The sequence below is a fragment of the Sinohyriopsis cumingii genome, chromosome 1 (assembly GCF_028554795.1).
Source record: "Sinohyriopsis cumingii isolate HCF-2022 chromosome 1, ASM2855479v2, whole genome shotgun sequence".
Lineage (NCBI taxonomy): Eukaryota > Metazoa > Mollusca > Bivalvia > Unionida > Unionidae > Sinohyriopsis > Sinohyriopsis cumingii.
The window spans coordinates 20,531,732-20,553,253 of record NC_142961.1 but is presented as its reverse complement, the minus strand read 5'-3'; positions in this window follow the sequence as shown (position 1 = coordinate 20,553,253).

The window sequence follows — 21,522 nt, the reverse complement described above, 5'->3', positions numbered from 1 at the left end:
ACAATCTAAGACCTCCTGTACTATGCCTATTCCTACCTACCAATGGCAGTTACAATCTAAGACCTCCTGTACTATGCCTATTCCTACCTACCAATGGCAGTTACAATCTAAAACCTCCACTACTGTGCCTCTCCCTACCTACCAATGACAGTTACAATCTAAGACCTCCTGTACTATGCCTATTCCTACCTACCAATGGCAGTTACAATCTAAAACCTCCACTAATATGCCTCACCCTACCTACCAATGGCAGTTACAATCTAAACCCTACACTACTATGCCTCTAGGGCCCAGAGTGGCCGAGTGGTCTAAAGCACTCACCATTACGGATCACTGCCATCTCACCTCTGTCTGCATGAATTTGAGTCTTAGGCTCGGCTGACATGGGTACGTGAGCCAGTAGCTTCTCGTGGGTCGGTGGTTCGTCCCGGGGTTTTCCAGGGTTCTTCCTCCACCAATTATACTGGCCGCCATGTATAGCCTATCTTGTGCTGAAAAATGGCGTTTAACCCTACAACAACTATAACTACTACAACTATGCCTCTCCTTACCAACCAATGGCAGTTACAATCTAAAACCTCCACTACTATGCCTCTCCCTACCAACCAATGGCAGTTACAATCTAAGACCTCCACTACCATGCCTTTCCCTACCAACCAATGGCAGTTACAATCTAAGACCTCCACTACCATGCCTCTCCCTACCAACAAATGGCAGTTACAATCCAAGACCTCCACTACTATGCCTCTCCTTACCAACCAATGGCAGTTACAATCTAAGACCTCTATTATGCCTCTCCTTACCCCTATCCCTACCAACCAATGGCAGTTACAATCTAATACCTGCTCTACTATGCCTCTCCCTACCAACCAATTGCAGTGACAATCTAAGACCTCTATTATGCCTCTCCCTACCCCTATCCCTACCTACCAATGGCAGTTACAATCTAAGACCTCTATTATGCCTTTCCCTACCCCATCCCTACCTACCAATGGCAGTTACAATCTAAGACCTCTATTATGCCTCTCCCTACCCCTATCCCTACCTACCAATGGTAGTTACAATCTAAGACCTCCTTTACTTAGCCTCTCCCTACCTACCAGTTTTATCACAAGTCCAAATGATAACATTCTAACTAAATTCTAGTGGTATTTCAAATAAGTTCCAGTACTGAATGTGTTGATGTGCCTGTACTCTTGAATGTGTTAATCTGCCAATAGCCAGAAGTGTGATGTTATGCCAACAGTCTTTTGATATTTGCCTGAAGTGTGATGATATGCCAACAGTCTTTTGATATTTGCCTGAAGTGTGATGGTGTGCCAACAGTCTTTTGATATTTGCCTGAAGTGTGATGGTGTGCCAAGTTTTTTTATATTTGCCTGAATTGTGATGGTGCGCCAACAGTCTTTTGATATTTGCCTGAAGTGTGATGGTGTGCCAACAGTCTTGATATATCACACTCATATAATGTTTTTGTATGAAAATTGCTACGATTCCAAATTATTGTTCCAGTCCAAGAATAATATAGATGAGCACGTATTTCCTGTGAATAATAAGTTGAATAAATAATTACATCCAAATGAAATGCTGAACACTACAATATTACTGATTCTACCTCAGATGTTAAATGCATAAGTAAATTCTCAAGTAAACAATATATATATATATATATCCAATATGAGTCAAAAGTTCATTTCTTGTTCTCAACAAGACAAAGTCTGTTGCTAAAACTGTAATAAAGAATGTGGTAAGACATAGAGTAAAATGGTAGATCCTGTTTATCTTGTGGGGGAGGGTCTACTGTCCTAGACCCAGACCCAAATAAATAGGTTTACCTCTATTGATAATGATCCTAATATTTAACCCAAACTCAGAGAAATATTGAATATGTATTATTTGTTAACAAAATAAACATTACTGGTCAGGTACACAATGAACTTGATAGTAGTATATGGGGGCGATTCCGGGTCTATGGGACTTACCATTAAAAACATGGTCCCGGCACTATAGGGTCTATGTAAATTTAACATGGGGAAAACTAGCCCGGCACTATAGGGTCTATGTAATTCAACATGGGGAATACAGGACCGGCACTATAGGGTCTATGTAAATTTAACATGGGGAAAACTAGCCCAGCACTATAGGGTCAAGGGGAATTTAACATGGGGAATACAGGACCGGCACTATAGGGTCAAGGGGAATTGAACATGGGGGAATACAGAACCAGCACTATAAGGTCAAGGGGAATTTAACATGGGGAATACAAGACCGGCACTTTAGCGTCAAGGGGAATTGAAGAACAGGGTCGGGACCCTATTTTAATATGGTTTCGACCTTATGGGTCTATGGAAATTGAACATGGGAAAATTTAAACAGGGAGGGTCTATATTTTTAAAAAAAAAGGGGGTGGGTAGGCATGAAAGTCAAGGTCTTTTCGAGGCATATGAAGGGGCCCTGAAAAGGGCCTTTGGTTTTATGTTAACATACCCAACTGTTAACATAGAGGGCATCTTTGAGATGTCCTTCTTTTCCTCAAACTACGTCTGATTTCAGGGCCGTAAATGAGAACCCTCTTGAGGCATCCTTGCTTCTCCACGTAAATCCTTCGTATCCATAGGCTTGTTTCTGCCCTATGGACAATAGTCCACTTGGATCGGACATCGGTATGTCCGTCCGGAACATCATGGAAGAGACAAGAGTTGATGATTCCACTGTGGTCCACATGTTGGGGTGTCGAGAACAGATAAAGGAATGCAGTAAACTGCGCTTATTCATAGGGAGAGGAAGGATTGAAACGGATTGAGTTCATTGACCAATCCAAACACGCGTTACAAAATTCAGTCAGCCCACGTCCAATCCGAAGAGAGCAGTCTGTGGCGTCACATTCCCTATATAGATTCGCTAGCGCCAATGCGCATTCAATCCATGTGACAGTTTTTCAACATGACGGAAACTCAGAAAACGATCAATTGGGGTGCACCAGCCGTGGAGACTACCCAAGGGAACCCGGACTTACTTTCAGAAGAGGTGAATTGGGATTTTGTGGATTTTCTTACCTCGCAAGAATTTGTTCTGGAACCTTCGTCACCTTCTCCTTCATTACCGCACATGGAGAATTTTAGACAGAGACAGAAAGAAGAATTGGAGAAATTTATACAACAGCAAAAGGAAGCGGAACAAGCTTTTCTCCTACAGCAACAGCAGCAAGAAGAAGAGGTAAGAAAAAACAAGAAGAAGAAGAAGAAGCAGCAAAGAAACAAGGGTGTGAATGTCAAACGGTCACGATACTGTTAGACATTTTAGCAGAGTTAAGAAGTCTGAAACAAATGTATCAGACTTCTTTATTACGACCGAAGAGAATACGACCTTCCCGAGCTAAACACTCCAACCCTGTGACTAAGCCTACTGCATCACCCTTAGTAATTTCAACCAAATCATCATCATCAACAACATTACGCAGTCCAGAAGTAGGCCTTGGCCGTGGCAAAGGCTTAAGGCAGTTAAAGTTGATTGTTTAAACTCACCCATACACCAAAAAGGCCCTTTTCAGGGCCACCCATGTCTCTCGAAAAGAGATAGTCTTTCAATTGCCAACATCTATTCAAACTAAAAAAAAGAAAGAAACATTTTACCCTATAGTACGTGTCTGTGTATGAGTGCGTGAGTGTAGGTTCTTATTTTAAACTCAAAACCCAAAGACACTTACCTTTTATACATAATTTATTCTTTTATAAATATTTACAATCCAATTCACAATTCACAACATAACACTTTAAAAGGTTCATAGACTACTTCTGTCTCATTGTTCGCACTCTGTTTTTTGAATTTCTTCACAGTCACAGTCTTTTCCTCCTCTTCATCCTCACTTTCTTCCCTTCTTCTTTTCTTCTCCTGTTTCTTTTTCTTCACTGTCTGCTTTCTTCCCCCTCTTCTTCTTCCTCTTCTTCTTGCTCTCCAGAATCTCTCTCTTCTTCTGACTCCTCTTGTTTCTTAGGGCAATCTGGAGACCAATGTCCTTTTTCTTGACAATAATAACAGGTATCTTGACTTTTGTCTCTTCTAGCCCCTTTTTTTCTTTTTTGACGGTCTGGACACTCTGAAGACCAATGCCCTTTCTTCTGACAGATATAGCAAGTATCTTGACTTTATCTCGATAGGAGGGTGAGTAGTCCCTCGGCTGGTCTGAAGAAAATTTTCGGATGACCCCTCGCAAAGCTCTGATGAAAAGTTCTATTTGTGTAGTTTCGTCCATCGTTGTGCTCGGTTTGAGAGTGAAATGAATAGTGGAAGGACAAGACACACACCCTTTATATATGCTGGTCTGTCATGACTATAAAGTAACCCATGGTGTTTAAATTTTAGTCATTTGACGTTTTGCTATCAAGATGAAACGATCCAATTCATTCAAGAAGAAAGAAGAAGAAATTAAGAGGCAGAAACGTGATCTATCGCCTCGTACCAGGGCTGAAGTCTTGGCACAAATTCATGTCAGTGATTTTGAAGAGGACATGAGTGAGCCAGAATCCAAACCCAGAGAGTTTTCCTCTAAACAAAGTTCACCACCCTTAGTCAACCCTGAAAAGTACTATTCCATTCAAGAGACGGAAAAACGTCCCTCTAGAAAATTTAGAACCACGGCTTACAAATACACGGTGAAGGTTAAAGATTTCAAGTCCGAAGTACCGTTAGAGAAAGCAGAAGGGTTCATCACCGAAGTGTGGGATTCTTTGCTCACCACACTGAAACGACAATGTGAAGCCAAAGAAGACGATCGCTTGAGACATTCCATACAACACGACGGCTTGAAATCCCGTTTGGATTGAGTTTAGCAGCCCTGCAGAATTGACCGCTTCCAAAGTCATGGACAAGATTCAACATGTACAACAATCCAATGACCAGTTTGACATCACCGATGGAAAAGCCACACTGGACATGACCCACGTCTCTCCTCCTCAAGGGATCGGACAGCGCAAAAAGGTGTTAATGGTGAACGGTCTTCGTAGCACCGAAAAGAACCTCGTCCAAATTCACAATTCTGAAGACCAGATGTGTTTAGCCAGGGCTATTGTGGTGGGACGAACCTATGCCGACAAAAACGACACGGCAGAATGGAAAAGAGCCTGGGAGAACATTCGACAATCCGACCGAGCCAAACAACGAAGTGAAGCAGAACTCCTGTTGCAACAAGCCGGCCTGTCCAAAGACACACCTTGCGGCATTCCTGGGATGCAAAAATTGCAAGATATCCTAACTCCACGCTACACCTTGAAAGTGCACCCTCAAGAAGTGCGCGGGCCTCTGTTGTTTCGAGGCCAAGATTTTAAGGATGGAAAATACATTCACCTTTATGATCACGATGAACATTTCGATACCATTACTAGTATCACTGCTTTCCTGGGATACAGTTATTACTGTGAGAAATGTGACTATGGCTATAAAAATCGAGAACAACACAAACATTGTGGATCGAAATGCTCAAGATGTTTGGCCTCTCAACCCTGTCTGGACGAAGGACAAGAACGAGTGCACTGTCCTGCTTGTCTGCGCTTGTTTGTCAGCCCTACCTGTTACCAACAACATTTGAAGACGCAAGGTTCACAGCAGAAATGTGCTTGTCAACTCCTGAGATTGTGCCCTACGTGTGGACAAAGCTTACGTACCAATACTGCCAAGATACACGTATGTCGAGGAAAGAAAAAATGTCATATTTGTCACCACATCGTGGACTTGGAACATCAATGCTACATGCAAAAATACCAACCCCAACCAGAGAAAGAGGATGGTCACAAAAAGAAAGGCAATTTCATCTTTTTCGATTTTGAATGCATGCAAGAGACTGGCATTCACATTCCTAATTTCTGTGTGGCTCATCGAGCGTGCGAAAAGTACATTCAAGAATCTATCTTCAGTCATTGCCCTCACTGCAGTAAGATTCCTGGAGGGCGTGAAAAAATCTTTCGGGGACCGAACACGCTAGCCGATTTCGCACAATGGGTCTTAGACCCCATCGACAAGACGTGAAGCCAAGAGGACATCGAACGTTACGGAGATTGTCATCGTCATGCCACAGTGATGGATCACAATTTCTCCGGATACGATGGACAGTTTCTTCTCAGATACTATACGGAACATGGTACCGAACGTCCTAAAGTCACTTTGAACGGAGCCAAAATCATTTTCATGCAAGTGGGACAAGTGCAGTTTAAAGATTCCATGAGCTATTTGGCCATGCCTTTGAGCCGAATGCCTAAAACGTTTGGAATGACAGAAATGGCTAAAGGTTATTTTCCACACTTTTTCAATACAGAAGCCAATCAACACGCCGTTCTACCCCATTTGCCTGAGGCTAAAGACTACGACCCCGACAACAAGCGCACCGAACAACGAGAAGCTTTCTACGCTTGGTACCAGGCCCATACCTCGGACCCTTTCGACTTTCAGGAAGAAATGCTAAAGTTTTGTCGTTCCGACGTGGACATTTTACGGCGTTGCTGTGGGAAATTTCGAGAACTGTTCATGGAGCACGGAGGGGTCGATCCTTTGAAAGAAGCTTGCACCATTGCCAAAGCGTATTCCTTAGTGTACCGACAACGATTCATGCCTGAAAACACCGTTGCTGTCATCAGTCCTCAATCGACCAACTATGTCAAACGTCAATACACGGTCAAATCCCTACGCTGGTTACAATACTTGTGCGACAAGGAAGACAAGTGGATTCAGCATGCCCGCAACGGAGGGGGCGAGAAGACCATCGGAACGTATTCGGTCGATGGCTGGAATTTAGAAAACCCCAAGATCGTGTACGAGTTTAACGGTTGCTTATTTCACGGATGTCCCGTCTGTTACCCTGATCGTGACACTAAAAATCAGTATTTACATCGAAACATTGAAGACTTGTACCAGGCCACTTGTCAGCGACGCCTAAAGTTAGAACAGCAAGGATACCAAGTGGTGGAAATGTGGGAACACGAATACGATCACCGTTTGAAAACCGATCCCGAATTTAAACGCACCGTGGAAAGCTACCAGTTCATGGACCCCCTGAGTCCGAGGGATAGTTTGTACAGAGGAAGGACCAATGCCACCTGTTTGCTGTACCAAGCCGACGAAGAGAAAGGAGAAGAAATTAAATACTTGGACGTGTGTTCGCTGTATCCTACGTGTGCAAATATTGTTGCTTTCCTTCAGGGCACCCACAATTGTTGACGGAACACATCGACCTGGCCAACATTCGACAATACGAAGGCTTGATCAAGTGCAAAGTTTTGCCTCCCACTGACTTGTACCATCCCGTGCTACCTCACCATTGTCAAGGCAAACTGATGTTTCCTTTCTGCCGTACTTGTGCCGAAACGTGCAACCAAGATCAACCTTGCCAGCACACCCAGGAAGAACGCGCCTTGACGGGAACCTGGGTCAGCGTAGAATTGTTCAAAGCTCTGGACATGGGATACCAACTGTTAGAAGTGTACGAAATTTGTCACTTTCCCAAGACACAACAATACCACAAGGGTGATCCCTCGCAGAAAGGCATTTTCGCAGACTACGTGGATGCCTTTTTGAAACTAAAGCAAGAAGCCAGTGGCTATCCGTCCTGGTGTCACACTCCCGAAGACCAAAAGACATTCAAAGAGAAATACTGGGCACAAGAAGGCATTACTTTAGATCACATCGAGAAAAACGATGGCAGGCGATCGTTTGCCAAAGTGATGTTAAATTGCTTGTGGGGTAAAATGGCACAACGACCGTGTTTACCCAAGACGGAGTATTTGACAGAACCTTCCCGCTACTTTCAGATGATTCACGACAAAACCAAATTTATGAAACACGTGGACGTCGTTCGCGAGGATTTGATCTTAGTCAATTACGAAGAAGATCTGGACTTTGTAGAAGCCGACCCCTTTGGAAATGTCATCATTGCGGCTTACGTGACAGCTCATGCTCGCTTAAAACTGTACCAAGCTTTAGAACTGTTAGGGGAACGTGTCCTGAACTTTGACACGGACAGTTGCATTTACATTGATCACCCGAGTCTGTCGCAGAATTGTAACCGAGTGGGTTTTTGGACGAAATGAACAAGCCAAACACAATGTAAGAAAGATGGAAATTTATGAATGAGTTAATAATGATAAATATGTGATGTAAAAAAATACAATTGAAAATAAACAAAACAAATATTGAATAAAAATGAAGTGCAGATCCAAGAACCCTCATGGACTGCACTTACCCCTTAAACAGTATGTTGTTCAACAAGAACAAAATTATAAAGATTCAAAATAGTCTTTGAAACAACTTAAGATTCAAAATAATCTTTGACACACCTAAAGATTCAAAATAATCTGTGAAACAACTAAAGATTCACAATAATCTTTGACACAACTAAAGATTCAAAACAATCTTATCATGACTAAGATTCACAATAATCTTATCACGACTAAGATTCACAATAATCTTATCACGACTAAGATTCACAATAATCTTATCACGACTAACAGCGTTGTTCTGGAAGCTCCAGATGACTCCAAGAAACTTTAGACTGCTTCGTACAGCTTCGGACCGCTCTAGTTATATTCACAATAACATTTCATATACGTTCACGGCTACAGACACGGTCAGCTACCATAATAGTCAGCTACTATAACAGTCAGCTACGAACACAGTCAAAATCATCTTCCAATACAGAAACAGCTTCCAACACAGACACAGCTACTGCCAACACAGACACAGCTGCCAACACAGACACACAGACGCAGCTACAGATTCACATACGCAGCTATAATAAAACCAAATGGGACATAATAGTGTATGCATAATTTCTATATATATGATATTACTTTTAAAAATCTGCGTTGTAATAAACATTATTACGCGATAACACAGTACAAACCGAATAAGCTTTGCCTATCAAATAAATAGAATGTAAATTTAACACTTACCCCTATGGCTGGAGAATAAAGGAGAGTGTATACTCCTTGACGTGATCCAAAAAATGACCAGTGTGGTTTTTCGGGAATCGACTTACTTAAATCTATAGGAGAGTGAGTAAAAGTCGGGGTAGAATACCCGTGCACCTCATGTTAGTCATGATACCCGACACAAGTAATCTGTGGCTAGGTACATGTTATACAGTCGCTTACCTGGAAAAACACATTCACCCTATATAACGTACGTATGTACAACGAGAAATAGTCTAATTGTTTTTAAGACAAAACCAAGTTATTTCTTTGCCTTATTCTGTGACAGAGTCAACAGCACCCTGACATCGAAGGAGACCGTTTAGGAGCCTGGACAGACGAGCACCCCGACGACAAGATTCTAAATTTCGCAAGTGGCGGTCGTAAAAATTACGGCTACGAATACCGGGACAAACAAGAAGTGCACACGAAGTGTAAGGTGAAAGGATTGACTCTGAATTATAGTACCAGTCGAGTGGTGAACTTTGGGGTATTGAAAGAAGCTTTCACTCTGGAAAAGATGACCACTTTAAAGAGACCACCTATCAGCCCAACAAGATTGTACGTTTATCCACTCACCACATCGTCAGTCGACCCTTGGAAAAAGTCTATCAAATCGTGTGCCAGAAGCGAGTGCGACTTTCCAATCACTTCACCTTACCGTATGGACATGTTGGTATTGGTCTGTATATAAAAAGGGACAATGTCCAAGATCGATAGTTCATTGTGACTACCAAGACCAAGCGAACAAGATGAATCCTTTGAAAGAAACAACATTCCAGTTTGGGGATTGTAAAAAAGTTTTATCTTCCCCTAGTGTGACTAATACTGGATGGATAAGACCCATGCATTGCGACGGAAAATGTCCAGAAGGAAACTGCAAGTGTCCATGCGGTTACCATTGTAATTGCGTAACGGAGTTTGCAGACGAGTGCGATTGTGAGCCTTGCGATGGGAACGATGCTGTACGTTGTGACCTTAGCGATGCCATAAAGCATCATGGAAACTTTGTTTTCACTACCCCTATCGTGGAAAGTGATGCTGTGCGTGTCAAACCTGAGGGATGCGAAAGCGATGCCACTCGTCCCCTTGGACACTTTACTGGGTTTCATTTTAAATGTGGATGTCAACCTTCACGTCTACCACCCTACGGATGTCATCCAGCCCTGAGCAAACTCCTGTCCATGTCACCCTACCCTCATCGAAACTAACCTGTGAAAGACGAATATTCGTACCCTGTGCGTTTGTCGGAATACTGCGACTTTGAAAATCGTCTTCAATCGTTCAAAGGAAAATGGCCTAAGTATCTGGGAGGACCAACCCCCGAAGAATTAGCCAGAGCCGGATTTTTCTACTTGGGCGAAGGGGATAAAGTCATGTGCTTCAGTTGCGGTGTGTCACATCACCACTGGGAACCACAAGATTCCGCCTACCTAGAACATGTTCGATGGTCACCGAATTGTCATTACTTACCCTTAGTGGGACCGAGATATTGAAGTAACTTACCATGTCGTTGAAGAAGAAGAAACCAGATTGGCAAGGAGTAAAATGTTGGACATCACCGAGACCAGTATTTAAACTTCATTTCAAAAATAATATTGAATCATCACCTAAAGAACTGCAAGAAAAGATTTACAAGGAAGTTTGGCAGGGACTTGCCAGAGTGAAATCTCAGTGGGTAACTGTAGAACTTTTGTGCCGAGAAATTCACAAGAGGAAAGTGAAACAAAGTCAACCAGTGTGTTAGATTTCTCTGGGTCAAGTGTGCATTCATCCTATTATATCGCTTTAGACCGTTTACATCAAAAGATTTCAATGAGATTCTTGGACGTTACCCTGAGTGGCAGTGGTCAGAAATTACTTACTATGTGGATCACTTTTGCTCTAGGAGAAGATTGTAAATTCTGACTGACCTATTCATGGATACTTTACAAGAGAACATTCGTGCTTTGCCTGTGGAGTTGAGAGAACGCATTTACAGAGAGCTGGTCAAAATACAAGTCAAACGTAAAGAACAATTGCATCCGTTACGTCACCAGTGTTTGAACCACTGGTACCTGAATGGTATAAGAGGACTGATTCGTCAGAAATTGTTTCAGTGGTCAGACCTTGTTCAACACTTTGAGTTAGTGAATGATCGAAATGTTCATCATTTTGGTTACTTCGAGATTCACCTAGAGCAACGCATTGAGGAAGACAAGTTAAAGGATTACAAAGGTCTATTACGTGGAATCTACTTAGGGGAAGAGGAAACTTTTAATCGAACTCTGAAGTGTAGGTTACAGTTTGGAGCATTTAAATTTCCAACTGGAGAACGAAGATCTCTGGCTAGAAAGTACGTGTATTGCTTCCGAAACAAAGAGACTATAAAAACAGGAATCCATGCCACGACTTTTATCACATGTGATTGAACAGATTCCGTGGAAGGAACTCAATGACCATATTCAAACCGTGGATCATTACCATCAATTATTACAAGAACTGTTTCCGTTCAATTTGAGTCGACAAGTGGTGTGTGTCTTAGTGACTTGTTTTCTGGGATTTCGTTTACCAGCCGATTCCTTGTGGACTCTTTACGAACAGTACTTACCAACCAATTGGCCTTAAATGTTCACGAAAGACTCATTTTGCTCAAAGCTTGCGTTTTCATCTGGATACTTCTCGACCTCTACTGGAAAAAAAGATTCGTCAACTTTTAGCTACCCAAGACGTGTATGACGATGTGTGTGTAGCTTGTGACTTACACCCCCATTGGACAGATGTACGTGCCTGGAAAAAAAGGGGTTTTGAGGCTTGGACCCAAGAAGTGGCCCAGTATGCTCGAGAGTTGTGATCCTTCCTTTCAACGTCCAAAGAAAAAAGTCACTTTTCAACCTGTGTTAGTGACAGTACCAGAAGAGGAACTCGTCACTCAGAACAAGACTGTCGTGGACATGTCTGAAAGACCCTTTCGGGAGGACACTTGTGTGACCTTACCCCCTATAGAACTGGTCAGAACATTACCCAAAACATGTTGTACAGAAACTTGTTTCTATTCCACGTTGATGGTTTTCATGTGCCTTTTATCGCTGTACTTAAGCCTTTGGCTTTTATGTATTTTTGTCTTTCATGTTCATGTTTAAAACATTCAATAAACGTGTCCTGAAAAAAAGTATATAAACTCTTGTCTTGTCTGTTTTCGTGTCACAAGTGACATTCCTAACACTATGGCTACCTCTGCTGTCTCTGCTCCCTCTTCCTCCACTGTCAAAGTTATCGACGAACACTTATATTGTGCCACTTGGGAGGCTTTGTATCTTCGCCATCCCTTTAACATGCTCATTGCTGGACCTAGCGGTTCAGGCTAAACCGAATTTGTCAAACGTTTGATTGAACATAAACATCATTTGATCGATCGACCACCTCAGCGCATCGTGTGGTGTTACAAAGAGTGGCAATCAGCGTACAGCCTCTTGCGAGAAAGTCAAGGCGATTCCATCGTGTTTGTGGAAGGCATTCCTAAAGAAGACGACGGCATCGTCTCTGACTCCCGTCAAACCCATTTGGTCATTTTCGACGACATGTTAGGAGAAGACGAAGAAGAAATTAAACTTTGGTTTACATGCAAAGGGCATCATCGTAATGCCACTCAAAATTTGTTTCAACAAAGTAAAGCCCATCGCACCATCAGTCTAAATGCTCGTTACGTGGTCTTGTTTAAAAGCCCTCGAGATAAATCGCAAGTGCAAGTCTTAGCCAAACAGTTAGGAACGCCTTGGCTCACTCAGGCGTACGACGATGCCACTCAAACTCCATACGCCTATTTACTCGTCGATTTGAAACCTACGACCCCTGATGATTTGCAATTTCGTACTTAATTGTTTCACCACTGGTGTCAAGACGGAGGGCCTGTCCTGTACACGTCTCCTTCCTCGACTTAATTTCACTCAAAAAAAATCTATAAAAACCTCAGACACTTTTCGTCTGTCTCACACAGTCTCATCATGACGTCCCTTCAGTCGCATCTTCCCGTCAAATTGATTCGTGCCTTGTATGGCATCAGTCGCGAAAAAATCCACAAATATGCGCTCGTGTCGTAGAAGCCAGTCTCAATCGAAACAAAGTCGCTTTGACTCAACTGGCCGATCGCCGCATCGACACTCAAACCAAAAAGCAAATCATTTTGAAACCTGGAGGGACCGGAACTCTAGCAGGTGTCATCATTCGCTCTCTCTTAAGATGGGATCCTAATGCTCCCAAAGTTCTCCCCAAGAAAAAAGTCAAACGAAGCTCCAAGAAGAAAAAGAGCCACGGTGTCAAGACCAGGTCCCCAAGGAGACCCGTGTCTCCAAGAACTTCTCCAGTGGCGGGACCCTCCTCTTACCAGTCACCACCCCGGAAAAAGAAAAGTCCCCAGTTAAAGAAGCAGAGAAAAAGTCCACAGAAAAAGAAAAGCCCACAGAAAACTAGTCGCAAGAGAGGCACCTCGGCCAGGACGCAACCTTACACTCGCAAACCACGACCTGAAACGGCGGTGACCGCGTCTTCGGTAGCCTCAGATTCATTCACTTCTCCGTTGATGACACCAAGAACTGAAAAGTACTTGGAGACGTTGATTACACCAAGAACTTCTCCGTTGATGACCCCAAGAACTTCCCCAGTGGCAGGACCCTCCAGTTTAGCGGCAGTGGCCGCTGCTCACAAAGTACCTGCTCCCAAAATCAAAGTTCAAGAAAGATCGGGCATGTTACAAAGTCTACTAGATTTGTCCAAGCAAGAACTGGCTCGATTTAGTCCGTTGCGTACCCCTGCACGACGTGTCATGCCTGTCCTCAAGTTAATACGACGTAAAGACAATCAGTGGCGACGCGTTCCAGTATAAAAAAGGTCTGTGACCAAGTAGGGGTATCAGTGTTTTTGATGCTCCTGAAGACTCAAAGATGTCACCCTCCAGAAAACATCCCTCTTCTAAAACCCAAGGAAAGAAAAGGAAAGGACTACCTCCTCGTTTAGTCAAACATGGGGACATGTTATCTGTCCTGTCCAAAGCTTCTCCACCTCTACGAAAAAAAACTCATTCAATCAGCCTCCAAAGAGGTCATCGATACCGTGTGCGAACGTTGTTTGAACGTCTTGAAAGGCACAATCCCTTTGTCCAAACACCAGAAACAATGCTTAGGCAAACATCGTCACGTTCTTCGCCAAATGGTTCAAAAGAAAATTCCCATCGGACAAAAGAAGAAGATGTTGGTCCAACGTGGAGGAATTTTACCCCTCTTGTTAGGCCCACTGCTGAAAGGAGTCTTGGGAACCATGTTGGGAGGACTGGTGGGAACAAGATAAAAAGGACCTCTGAAGTCCCAAGATCTCAGAATTGACCCCTGACATCCCATGGAAGGACGAAAACTAGCTTTAGTGCCTTACAAACGATGGATAGAATACCATCGTTGGCAAGAACAACGCACCCCGCATTTACCTCCCAATCCCAATTTGACTGAGATGTCCCAGTTACAACACGAATTTCAGTCCTTGATGGATCGCCAAGATTTGTCCGAAACAGAAAAATCGCAAAAGTACGGTCAACTCTTGCAAAGACTGCAACTCTTTCACCAGAAAGCTTTAGACGAAACAGCTCTACCCACTCTGAAAGATTTTAAGACCTTGATGAAAAGTCCAGCACCATCATCACATTTTACACATCACCACACTCTGAAGTACATCGACATCTTACCGCACCTGGTGCAAGCGTACAACCAATCTTACCATCGAAGCATTGGACGTGCCCTGCAAGAGGTGACTCCCGAGAACGAAGTGCTGGTGTCTGATCGCCTGTTTAGTACCTCCCCGACGAGGGCTGTCCCCAAGAAAAGTGGAGTGTTGGCTGTAGGAGATTGGGTGCGCATTGGCAAAACCAAACTCACTTTCGACAAAGGTTACTTACCTAACTGGACCACCGAATTGTTTCGTGTCACTGGACGAGTGCATGGTCGTCATCCTGCCGTCTATAAATTGGAAGACATGAACGGAGAAGTGCTCAAAGGAACGTCTTATTTGCCCGAGTTACAACGTGTCACCAAAAAAGAAGAAGACGTGTACGACATCGAAAGCATTCTCGAACGCAGAGCCCGTAAAGTGGGTAAACGACGTGTCAAAGAAGTCAAAGTACGTTGGAAAGGATATCCACCCAGTTTTGATTCTTGGATCGACACTTCGCAAGTCATCGACTATAAAAAGAAGTGACCATCATGCCATTTCACACAGACTCAGCTACTGCGACCACTCCTTCACCCAGTTCTTCTCTGGAAGATTTACAGAAACAACCCTTATGGGTGTGGTGTGGAGAACGTGTGCCTAAAACGCAAATCGTCTTTTTCTGCCAAATCTTTGTGGTGTATTGTGTCATCGGTGCAGCCATTGCCAATTTGAGTTTGCAACAAGGAGACAAACAATTGTGGACCATTTTATTGAGCAGTTGCATCGGTTACCTGCTTTCTAATCCCTCCCTGAAATTCACTTCGAACGGGAACAACGGGAACCTTGTGTCCAGTGCCAGTGTCAGTCACCACTCCAACAACAACCCCATTTTGGGCGGAGACACGCCTCTGACTTCCAGTAACCCCTCGGACAGCCACAGAACTCTGGAATTATGAGCCACACTAACCAATTTTACTTAACCTTACCCAGTGACAGTTCCATGGAGGTGTTTCCCAATAACACTTTGTGCAGTTACACGGCCAAATTACCTCAGGCCATCCAATTAGATCACGAAGCCCATTGGGAAGTGGCTTTAGTAGAAATCATTCACCCGACCCAAGTCTTCAATGTCATTCCCAATCAAATTTTTTTTTTCAGTGGAAGTTTATGACGAACAATTGCAACAGTACTTGGATACCAACGTCAAATATGATAAGAAAACCCCTAGCACAAAAACTCAAAAGTGGACCACCTATCACTTGTTCATTCCTCCAGGCTATTATTTTAGTGGACAACATTTAGTGAGCACCATTGCTTCCAGGTTTAATGTCGTGTTTCTTAAAGCTTTGGAGAGTGTCAAAAAAAGTGTCACCCTGGAATATCACAAAGTAGCTCGTCGCTTCCTAATGAAATTTCCTGTGGGGGGTAAAATCATGTCCATTTTATTTTGTCCTGAATTGTTTGCCATGTTGGGCGTGGACGTGGAGCTGAGGAAGATAGTAGAACAAAAACAAGACGAATTATCAGTCATTTACGACAACGATTCTTTTGCCAAGTTTTTTCGTACCCCCGGTAGAACTGAACCAAGGACTGAATTTGATCTTTGTGTGCTCCGATATGGTGGAGTATAACGTGGTGGGACACACCTCCATACCGTTACTGCGTGTCATTCCTTTCAAAGTGGATTCTGCCAAGGCCGCTGACGAGGATGGTGGAAACACTTATCACGTCCACCGCGAATTTGTACATCCTCACTATTTGCCTGTCAGCAAGTGTTATTTGGACACGGTCAACATTGCTATAAAAGGAGATTTGGGACAAAATATTCCATTCACCAACGGAAAAGTCACGGTGAAACTCCATTTACGAAAACGGTTCTCTCACGACTCGTAAGTCATGTATCCAGTGTACCGAGGGGTTGCTCGACAGCGAGGACACGGTTTAGGAGATATGCTAAAATCGGCCTTTCGTTCGGTGGCCCCGGTGTTGAAACCGATGGTGACACGCGGATTGCACGCCTTGAAAGATGCCGCACTGACGCAAGGCAAAGAATTTCTCCAAAATGTCATCATCTACAAACAAAATCCCAAAGAAGCCTTCATGAGGGCAGGCAAAAATGTCATTCCTTTCAAAGTGGATTCTGCCACGAATGCTGACGAGGAGGGTGGAAACACTTATCAGGTACACCGCGAATGTGTACATCCTCATTATTTGCCTGTCAGCAAGTCTTATTTGGACACGGTCAACATTGCTATAAAAGGAGATCTGGGACAAAATATTCCATTCACCAAAGGGAAAGTCACGGTGAAACTCCATTTTCGAAAACGGTTCTCTAACGACTCGTAAGTCATGTATCCGGTGTACCGAGGCGTTGTTCGACAGCGAGGACACGGTTTAGGAGCCTTTCGTTCGGTGGCCACCGTGTTGAAACCGATGGTGACACGCCGATTGCACGCCTTGAAAGATGCGGCATTGACACACGGTAAAGAATTTCTCCAAAATGTCATCATCGACAAACAAAATTCTAAAGAAGCCTTCTTGAGGGCAGGCAAAAATGTCTTGCTGCAAATGGGCAAAGACTTTTTAGGTCGACGAAAAACACCTATAAATGCCCTGCACGCTACCGAGTCAGTCATTCCTACTTCCCTGAAGCCACAGCAGGGACAAGGCAGAAAGAGACGACGAAGAAAATACCCTTTCACCAGACTTCACACGTCTAAAGCTAGAAAGACAAAGAAAAGAAGAACAGTTCGAGACTTAGACGTTCTTGATAATTAAAATATTAAGAAACAGAAATAAATGATGTACCGAGAGTCTTGCGCCTGTTCCAAGTCGGAACTGGATCTGTTTGCCACGCCACCCACTATGATGACGATGCAAGAATCCCAACGGGTAGAATTTCATCCCATCTCCTCTTTGACAGCCTCATCTCCCATCGAGTTTGAAATCAAAGGACAGCCCGAAGATTACATTGATCTGAACAGTAGTTACTTGTACCTGAAAGTCAAAGTGGAAGACACATCAACGGATGGTCTCAATCTAAGGGACGGTGAGGTAGTAGCTCCCGTTAACAATTTCATGCATTCCTTGTTCAGCGAAGTGGACTTGTACTTGAATAACAAACTAGTCAGCAGCAGCATGGATACTTACCCTTATCGGGCGTACCTGGAAAATCTCTTGGCGTACGGAAAAGAAGCCAAAAACACTCATCTGGATGCTTGCGTGGTATGGAAACCTGACACGGCAGGCAAATTCAACGAAACATACGATGACAATAAGGGATTCATTGGACGTCAAGAGAAAATCAAACTAAGTCTTAGTTTAGAACTAATGGATCTCTTGCATTTGGACATGTGGTTGCAAGAAAAGTATTTGCTGAACGGAGTGGATATCCGCTTGAGACTGAATCGCAGCAGTGCCGCTTTCCATTTGATGTCTGCAACTGCCGATTACAGAACCATTATCCAAGAAGCCAGACTCTACGTGCGACGCGTGGAAGTGTTACCTAAAGTAGGAAACTACATCAGTCACACCTTGAGCAGAACGACCGCCAAGTATCCGATACGACGCGTGGAAGTGAAAACTTCCACTATTTCTGCTGAACAGCGATCCATGATCAAAGATCATCTGTTCCAAGGACAGCTACCCGAACGTTTAATCCTTGGTATCGTCAAGAATTCAGCCTTCAACGGAGCCCACAACGAAAACCCTTTCGAGTTTCAACATTACAAAGTGTCCAAAATCGAAGTCAGTCGCGATGGCAAGACCTTGTGTACCAGGCCCTTTGAACCTAAGTTTGGTGACGAGAAGAATTACTTGAGATCGTACTTGTCCCTGTACGAAGCCACCGGACAGTTAGGAACCAACACCAGTCACGGCATATCGTACGAGGATTATTCAGGAGGCTATGCGTTGTGGGCTTTTGATTTCACTCCAGACCAAGGCAGCGACGAGGGACATTTCCACCTAATAAAATCCGGCCAGATTCGTGTGGAACTTCAGTTTGCAGAAGCTTTACGCGCAGATAATACGGTGAACGTCATCCTGTATGCAGAATTCGACAATACGATAGAAATCAACAGTTTGAGAGAAGTCATTCTAGACTATTAGAAGCCATGGAAGACTGTTATCCCTATTTACAAAGTGGAGAAACTTTGGAGATGGAATGTGAGGAGACCGTGGAAGAAGAAGAATCCCTAGACGAAGAAGCCATCATGATGAAGTCCCGATGGCCAAAACAAGAAGCCCATTTAGTCTCCTGTTTTGCTACAGTCCTGGCAGATAAAATGAAGGAATTGATCAAGGAAGAGTGCTATGGATGTCATAACGATCACCCCAGTCAAATTCAACACGACAAATGTCTGATGTTGAGTCAAAAAGAAAAATTGGACGAATATCTGGACAAAGCTTGGGGTCTCATCTAGATAGAATTCGTGTTGAATGAGTGGTATAAAGGCTTGGATAAACATTCTTCTCCTCCATTAACGTCTCTGGAGTGCCGTCGCATTGAATCTCTCTTTGACCAGAGTAAAAAGTCGGAGCTAAACGCCTTTTACTTGTTAGACATTTTCAAGCAAAAAGTCAGGATCGAATTGATCACTTATCATTACCTGTGAAGAAGAAGAAAAACAAGAAAACAAAACAAATGGATACCTGGGAACTTTATTACCTTTTGAACCACAGTTCGTATACTACTTCTTGGAATCCTATCGTATGTGCTAAAGATGAACTCCCTCATCGCAAACCTCAAGACCATCAAGCTTATGTGATCAACACGGACGACAGTCATCTCCCAGGAACGCACTGGGTAGCCGTCTACTTTCCTCAAGAAGGATGTGTGGAATATTTCGATTCGTATGGATTGCCCCCTTTGGAAGACGATATCATTGACTTTATGAGAAGAAATGCTCAGACCACCCGATTCAATAATGTGAAATTACAAGGCACAGATTCCTTGGTGTGTGGACAATATTGTGTGTATTTTCTGCATCATCGCAGCCTGGGCTATTCCTTAGAACATTTAGTGACTCATTTTGATCCTCGTTCTTCTTCTAGAAACGATGTAAAAGTAGATCGATGGTTTTGTGACCATTATACTTATCTTTTGTCTCAAGCTAGGAAACGTAGTGTCCATCAATGGCCTAATGACTTCCAACAGTGGAAATCACAATTTCATTCACAACGTTGTTAACCCTGTCCAAAATAATGTGTTAGTTGAAAAAAATGTTTGTGATTTGAAAAAAATGTTTGATGTTATATTGAATGGTTATTGTTGAAAAAAATTGTTACTTGTTAGTGTTAAGTGATTTTGAATAAAAAATGTTGTTTTGAAGAAAAAAATGCCTTTGTGGTTTGTTTTGCTGTAGAAATCTTCATTCATGCTCTTTGACTTCTTACTATCCCTCTCATGACAACTCATTGAACGTTCCGACTCGAAAACCGTATAGGGATGTTTTCCTTCACATCCGCGCTTTGACCATAAGACCGGGGGTAGTCTCCAGTCTAACCATCCATTGTCGACTCATCCTCCTACGAAGATGTGCTCCAGACTAGCTAAGCTAAACGAAGCCTGCGTGAATTTGCATAGGGTCAGACACAGTCTGATACCGAAGCCAGAAGAGATAGAGAATGTGAGAATGTTAAAAGTCACTGAAGACCTAATAGAAGAGCTCTTCAGAGAAGAAATTAACAGGGAGAAAGAAGAATGGACAGAGAAGTACAGACTTCAGAAACAGCAGAGAGAGCAGCAACAGCAACAACAGCAGCAGCAGCAACCTGAACCTGACAGAGGTTTTGTCGACTGTTGTATCGATACCAAAGAGTTCTTCTTCTCTTTCCGAAGAAGCAGACCTTATCCTGGGAGAAAGCCTATCGTCAGAGGAGGCCGCAATCTTACAACCTAAAAGATGGCCACAGCTTCAAATTCACACGCAAAAAACCCCAGCCCTTTTCAGGACTACCCCAACCTCTAGAAAAGAAATAACAATCGATTGCCTAAAATAAGTTAAAAAATAGAAGTGCGTGTATAAACACATGAATTATTTGTCTTAGTTAAAAAATGTGTGTGTGTGTGTGTGTGTGTGTGTGTGTGTAAGTATTTTATTTAAGTGGCTTGTCAAAATGTTTTAGAATAGTGATGGGTAGTATAAAAAAGTGAGTGAGTGTTTCTTTTAGGTCCGCGCGTTGTTTGGTCATAATCTAGGTAATATAAGTTTTGGGTCTTAGGGGGATGTTTTCCTTCACGTCCGCGCGTTTTAAGTGATGATCTAGGTAATATAAGATTTGAGTCTTGGGGATGTTTTCCTTCACGTCCGCGCTTTTCGTATAAATACAAAACTAGTCAGCAGTCGGGCTACCCATCGTTGACCTGTTAACAGCAAGACAATGAACACAAGACTAGCTAAACTGTTAGAACTCCAGATGCACCTGGAATATGCCAGTCGCCTTCTGAATGAACTGGCCGCAGAGGCCATTGTTGAAGAAGGGAGAATAAAAGAGGAAGAGGAGCAAAAAAGGAAAAAAGAAGAGGAGGAAAAGAAAATAGGAGAGAGGATGGCTTACAATATTCCAGAGACAGAGGATTGGGGTGCTGAAACCAATTATCCTCCCTCTGCGCTCCCAGTCAAAAGAGTAAACTGGGAGAAAGATTGGAGGTTTAGATGTGTCTGCGGTGCCAGGCCGGGGAGGTGTAACCATTAACCAGGTGCCCTGGAGTTCAAAACAAACAGCCATTTTCAGGGCTAGCCAAAAAACTTGAAAAGAGATAGTAATCCATTTGCCAATGTGTGTATGTGAAGTAGTGTATTTATAAACACTCGCTCTTTTCCTGTTAAGATTGTATGTGTTTATGTATGTGTTTATGTATATGATTGTGTGTTTGTAAGCGCTCACGTAG